The sequence below is a fragment of the Mustela nivalis genome (genome assembly GCF_964662115.1).
Source record: "Mustela nivalis genome assembly, chromosome: 1".
Taxonomy (NCBI): domain Eukaryota; kingdom Metazoa; phylum Chordata; class Mammalia; order Carnivora; family Mustelidae; genus Mustela; species Mustela nivalis.
In genome coordinates this window covers 58719693-58727130 of record NC_139020.1, presented here as the reverse complement: position 1 = coordinate 58727130, position 7438 = coordinate 58719693, and positions in this window count along the sequence as shown.

Sequence of the window (7438 nt, the reverse complement as noted above, 5' to 3'; positions counted from 1 at the left end):
AGGCGGGCGGCGGCGAGGCTGGTGCCCTGGCGCGGGGGCCGCGCGTACTTGAGAAAGAAGGCGGCACGGCGGGGAGCGGGGCCTCGGAGCTCGGCGCGGGCCATGCACGGCTCGAGCGGGCGCAGCTCTGCGGGGCATTTTCTCTCACACCCAGAAAAGTCAAGTTTGGGCCCCGCCTCCCCGCCATGGTCTCTCATATCTGTAAAGCGAGGGCTCGAGGCTGGAGCCCGCCCCTTCGAGCAAGCGATGCGCCAGGCTCAGCGCCGCAGGTGCGCGCCGACCGGGCTCCCATCCTGCAGCCTCGGCCTCCAGCAGAGACAGTTCCAGAAAGAAGGTGGCAAGTAGCATCACCTGGGGGCTGCTCCGGGCCAGCGCAGCCAGTAGCCCAAGGCAAAGTAGCGGCCCGGGTGCACTACCAAGCAGTGCACTACAATAGACATCAAACCGTGTCCTTGACTTTTTATTAATTCTTCATCCATCTCTGGGCTGGACGAGGCTCACAGTTAACTGGGTTCAAAAATATATGAACCATGAGAGACTATGGACTCTGAAAAACAATCTGAGGCGTTTGAAGTGGCGGGGGGGGGGGGGGGGGAGTTGGGGTACCAGGTGGTGGGTATTATAGAGGGCACGGATTGCATGGAGCACTGGGTGTGGTGAAAAAATAATGAATACTGTTATGCTGAAAATAAATAAAAAATAAATTTAAAAAATATGCTTAAATATCGCTGAAAAACAAAAAAGCAAAATTGTGTTTACACCTTATCTTGATAATATATGTCAAAATACCATGTAATAAAGACTTCAAGATAGTTAAATACTAAATTATGATACACAGGAGACAAATGTATTACAATCTTCCACTACAGGGGTGCTAAATGTGGTTGAACCTGAGAATTATGTGGGGAAATAAAAAGTTAGATAGATTACCCAAATCCACTTTAGACCTGCTGAATCAGGAGAAATCTAGAAACTAAAACAGGTGTATCAGGCCAGGAAGTGGAGGCTGAGATGGAGTTAGGAGCAGTAAAGGTTATTTGGGAGAGAGGGGTTCTATGTGTGTAAGATTAAAGGGGCAGGAAGTAGGATAGGGAAGGGAGAGGCTTCAGACCATGACACTGATCTGAATGAGACCTGTGAAAGGAAAGGGAAAGAAGCAGGATACAAGAGCCTCAGATCCAGATATAGAACTGCCAACGTCTTAGCCAAACCAATGAGAAACCCTGGAGAAAAAAAGACTGCTTCTAAGAAGAATCTTTCATGAACAGAAGTGCAAAACGTTTAATCAATGGCTGGGAAGTTTGAGCTGAGGTCTCAGCTCAAAAGCTGAAATGGATCCTGAAGGCCTTAGCAACCGGAGGGCATCAGCTGATTGCACTCCTTGCATGTGAATGGTAAGTTCTCTCTTGATGGGAAATCTGAACCCCTTACCTCCATGGCTGCCCAGTCCATCCTTTCACTAGTTAGTATTTGCTGGGTATGTTGTCACCTGTCTCTCTTCAACTTCTATGTGCTGCTTAATTTTATTTTTTTATTATTTTTTTTTATTGTGTTATGTTAGTCACCATACAACACATCATTAGTTGTTGACGTGGTGTTCCATGATTCATTGTGTATAACACCCAGTGTTCAATGCAATCCACGCCCTCCTTAATACCCATCACCAGTCTCACCCATCTGCCTAATCACCCTTCTTTCTAGGTATACCTTTAACAAAGAAACTCTAGCTTTTTAATAGACAGGGTAAAGGTGATTTTTATTAATTATTTGAGAATTTAAACTTTTAATGAGAATTTAAGCCATCCACATTTGTTGTGGTTAATTACATGTATTTGGTCATATTTTTACAATTTTAATTTGTATGTCTTGTTTTCTATGTTTACTCTCCATGTTCTGTGTCACCTATTTCTTTCACACTGCTTTGCTAGAGTGGCTAATATTTTTTCTCTTTTTTTAATTTTACCTCTTCTAGTTCAAAAAAATGCATTGTAGTATACATGTATTAGTGGTTATGCTTTATTTTAGAAGACCTAAAAACAGCTCGGTTTTGTTATTATTTTCTCAACAAATTTTTTCTGTCCCTTTTTTCTCTTCTGTCTTTTGGGTATTCCAAATTTAAATATGTAACCAGGGTATTCAAAAAATATATATGTAATCAGGCTTCTTGAAACTGGCCCATAGCTGACTGATACTCCTTTCATGTTAATGCAATCTTTTCTCTCCTTTTATCTTTGCAGAATTTCTATTATCAAGGTCAATATTTTTTCTTTTGCAGTGTATAATCGGCTGTTAGTTCTATTCAGTGTATTTTTCACCTCACATATTGTAGTACTCATCTTTAGAAATCTGATTTTGGTCTATTTAATTCCCTCTGTATGTTGAATAAACCTTTGGAATTTATGGAGGATAGTAATATAATGACTTTTAGTGTCCTTGTCCACTTATCTTTCATCTGTGTCGGTTTTGAGTTGGTTTAATTGAATGTCTTTTTTCCTCATTGTGAATTGCATTTTCTTGTTTCTTTGAATACCTTGTAATTAAAAATATTTTTTGTAATAATTCATAATATGAAATTGACCGTTTTAGCCATTTTTAAGTGTACAGTTCAGTAGTACATTACTACTGTTAAATGTATAGGATTTAGGTAAGTTTTTTATTATATATCATATATTGGGTTAAGAAATTGTGATAATTTTAATATTTATTGTTGTTATATATTTGAAATGATAACATTTACATATTCACATATAATCATTTTTATTTATCCTGATTTTTCTGTGGTTATGTTTTTCCCTTCCTCTTAGACTTACTGAGCATGAAAAGTTCTATTTTTTATTGTACTGGAAATTTCACACTCTGTTTTTATTCTTTTGAGATTCCCCTTCAATCTAGAGCTAATCAATATTACTTTATTCAAAGTGTTAAAATATCTTAGTACATTTTAACTCATATTACTTCATCTTCCATCTAGAGGTTGAGACTTTATAATTTTTTTTTTAGAAACCATTCTCCAAACTAGATATTACTATAATGGTTTATAAGAGTTTATCCCTACATTTACCAATTTTGTTTGTTCTGTATTTCTTTCTGAAATGTAGACATTCCTCTTGACATCAGTTTCCTTTTTCCATTCCTCATTTTTATTTATTTATTTTTTTAATTTTATTTATTTATTTTTTTATTAATTTTTTATTTTTTATAAATATATATTTTTATCCCCAGGGGTACAGGTCTGTGAATCACCAGGTTTACACACTTCACAGCACTCATCCAAGCACATACCCTCCCCAATGTCCATAATCCCACCCCCTTCTCCCAAACCCCCTCCCCCCAGCAACCCTCAGTTTGTTTTGTGAGATTAAGAGTCACTTATGGTTTGTCTCCCTCCCAATCCCATCTTGTTTCATTGATTCTTCTCCTACCCACTTAAGCCCCCATGTTGCATCACCACTTCCTCATATCAGGGAGATCATATGATAGTTGTCTTTCTCTGCTTGACTTATTTCGCTAAGCATGATATGCTCTAGTTCCATCCATGTTGTTGCAAATGGCAAGATTTCATTTCTTTTGATGGCTGCATAGTATTCCATTGTGTATATATACCACATCTTCTTGATCCATTCATCTGTTGATGGACATCTAGGTTCTTTCCATAGTTTGGCTATTGTAGACATTGCTGCTATAAACATTCGGGTGCACATGCCCCTTTGGATCACTACGTTTGTATCTTTAGGGTAAATACCCAATAGTGCAATTGCTGGGTCAAAGGGCAGTTCTATTTTCAACATTTTGAGGAACCTCCATGCTGTTTTCCAGAGTGGCTGCACCAGCTTGCATTCCCACCAACAGTGTAGGAGGGTTCCCCTTTCTCTGCATCCTCGCCAGCATCTGTCATTTCCTGACTTGTTGATTTTAGCCATTCTGACTGGTGTGAGGTGATATCTCATTGTGGTTTTGATTTGTATTTCCCTGATGCCGAGTAATATGGAGCACTTTTTCATCTGTCTGTTGGCCATCTGGATGTCTTCTTTGCAGAAATGTCTGCTCATGTCCTCTGCCCATCTCTTGATTGGATTATTTGTTCTCTGGGTGTTGAGTTTGCTAAGTTCTTTATAGATTCTGGACACTAGTCCTTTATCTGATATGTCGTTTGCAAATATCTTCTCCCATTCTGTCAGTTGTCTTTTGATTTTGTTAACTGTTTCCTTTGCTGTGCAAAAGCTTTTGATCTTGATGAAATCCCAATAGTACATTTTTTCCTTTGCTTCCCTTGCCTTTTGTGTTGTTCCTAGGAAGATGTTGCTGCGGCAGAGGTCGAAGAGGTTGCTGCCTGTGTTCTCCTCAAGGATTTTGATGGATTCCTTTCGCACATTGAGGTCCTTCATCCATTTTGAGTCTATTTTTGTGTGTGGTGTAAGGAAATGGTCCAATTTCATTTTTCTGCATGTGGCTGTCCAATTTTCCCAGCACCATTTATTGAAGAGGCGGTCTTTTTTCCATTGGACATTCTTTCCTGCTTTGTCGAAGATTAGTTGACCATAGAGTTGAGGGTCTATTTCTGGGCTCTCTATTCTGTTCCATTGATCTATGTGTCTGTTTTTGTGCCAGTACCATGCTGTCTTGATGACGACAGCTTTGTAATAGAGCTTGAAGTCTGGAATTGTGATGCCACCAACGTTGGCTTTCTTTTTCAATATCCCTTTGGCTATTCGAGACACAGAATCTATACTCAGAAAACTATAAAGTACTCATGAAAGAAATTGAGGAAGACACAAAGAAATGGAAAAATGTTCCATGCTCCTGGTTGGAAGAATAAATATTGTGAAAATGGCTATGCTACCTAAAGCAATCTACACATTTAACGCAATTCCTATCAAAGTACCATCCATCTTTTTCAAAGAAATGGAACAAATAATGCTAAAATTTATATGGAACCATTCCTCATTTTTAAATTTTGTTCAAGAGTTTATGTAGTGAGGTTCTATATTTATTGGTAATAAGCTGTCAGTTTTTGTTTGTCTAGAAGAAAGGTCTTTAGTTTCTCCTCATTTGTAAAAAGTATATATTTTCTGGATAACTAAATCTAAAGAGTTATTTTCCTTGAGCAGTTTGAAGATATTCCATGTATTTTGGCCTTCATATTTGTTGTTAAGAATTCTAATGTCAGTACAAGTGTTATTGCCTGGTAAGTAATCTGTCTTTTCTTCCTCATTGCTTTTAAGATCATCTCTTTGTCATCAGTGTTTTGTAATTTTACTGTGTACCTAAATATGCATTTCTTTTTATTATTCTGGCTTATGATTTTCTGTGTATCCCAAATTTGGAAATTCTGGATTTTAAAAATTAATTCAATACTGGAAAACTCTTAGTTATTATCTCCTTTGACATTAGGTTTCATTACTTTTTTAAAAAGCTTTTATTTATTTATTTGTTAGCGAGAGAGAGAGAGAGAGAGAGAGAGAGCAAAAGCTGTGGGAGCAGCAGGCAGAGCAGGCAGAGTAGGCAGAGGGAAAAGCCAGTTCCCCACCGAGAAAGGGGTCCAGTGCGGGACTTAATCCCAGGATTCTAGGTTTCATTATTTTTATCTGTTCTCTTCTTCTGGAAATCTAATGAAGTCTTCTCTATCTTCCATGACTCAACATGTTTCATATTTTCTATATCTTTGTCTAGCTATATAGTAGTATTTGTGATATTTTTCAGGTTTCTCTTAGAGATCACAAATTTTTCCTCACTTGTTTCTTATCGACTATTTGGGCTGTTCTTAGCATTTTAACTTTTAACATTAAATTTCATTTCTAAGTTCTACTAAGTTCCCTTAAATCTCTTTTTTAGTTTGAGTATCATTTTGAATTTTTATAAACATGTTAAAAATAACCATTTTCTAAATATTTTAAGTATATATTCTATAAATCTATTTGAATGTTATAATACTTTTATCTTTTTGTAAATCTGCTTACTTTATTTTTATTTGTCATGTTCTGCTATGAATATTTGCCTTGATGTTCTTTCTGTTGTAATTTTGGATCTTGTACTCATATTTCACTAATTTATATCTGGAATCTTGAGACAGTGATATTTTCCAAAGAGGATTTTCTGCTCTTGGGATCGCTAGTAAGATGAGGATAGTGCATTTTAATTTCTGAGATTAAAGTTGCTTTGATATAAGCAATATAAATTCAACCCCTAGACCCATGTGAGGGCAGTGTGGTAACACACTCATGGTAGAAAACTTTCCATTATTCTTATAAAAATAAGAAATAAAGGTATGGCAAGTAATTTCCTCTTCTTTCTTTTCAAATAATAAGTTATTTAAACTTTATTCTGGCCTTTATTCAGAGGAGGGGAATCTCAGTTTCTACTTTCTGCTTTGCCTGGGTCCAGTATTCTTCTGTTTCTTAAATGGGTCTTAAAATCCAGTGTCTATGTTCCTAATATCAGTTTTGATGGTTTGGGTTAAATCAATCTTTATACTCCATGTTTGCTGATTTTCACTTTTGATTCCAGAAATTCTCCTTAATTACTTGTGAGCTTAGTTAAACATTAAAAATTTATATATACTTAAGCTCTTATTTTTGGTGTTTTGAACTGTAGATTTTTTTTCAGGGTATATGATGAACTGTATTTCCAGAAAGAGAAGTCCTAAACAGAACTGAAATCAGATTCTACATTAGATCAAACTTTTCAACAATCAGTTGTTACTAATATGAAGATATGTAAAAGTATAAAACACACTGACAATGGTAAGTATATATTCAAATGCAGACTACCCTAACACTGTAATGCTGGTATGTAAATCACATAATTCTAGTACAAAGATGAATAGATGAAAACATTAAAAGTAAGTATAGCTATGACAATGTTAATGAATACATAAAAAGATGTAAATTATGACATCAAAAACATAAAAAATGAGGAGCAGTAAAAGAGTATAGTTTTTATATAACTGTAGTGAAGCAGTTATATAACTGGTATAACTATAAGATGTTTTATATAAACCTCATGGTAACCATAAAGGAAAGACCTCCAGTAGATTCACAAAAAATAAAGAGAAAGTAACTAAAGTGTATCAGTATAAAAAGTCATCAAATCACAAAGCAATACTGCAAGAGACAAAGAAAAGTACAAAGTATCGACAAAAGGGCTAGAAATCAATAAAAGTACAGTACTCAGTCCTGATTTTTCAGTAATTATTTTAAATGTAAATGGATCAAATTCTCCAATCTGAAGACAGAGAGTGGTCAAATGGACAAAAAAACCAAGATCCAAATCTATGCTACTTATGAGACTCACTTCAGTTTTCAGGACACACATGGCCTGAATGTGATGAGATGGAAAAAGATAATTCCACACAAATGGAAATCAAAGGAGAGCAGGGATAATTATGCTTATATCAAACAAAATAGATTTTAAATCAGAACCTGAACAAGAGACAAAGAAA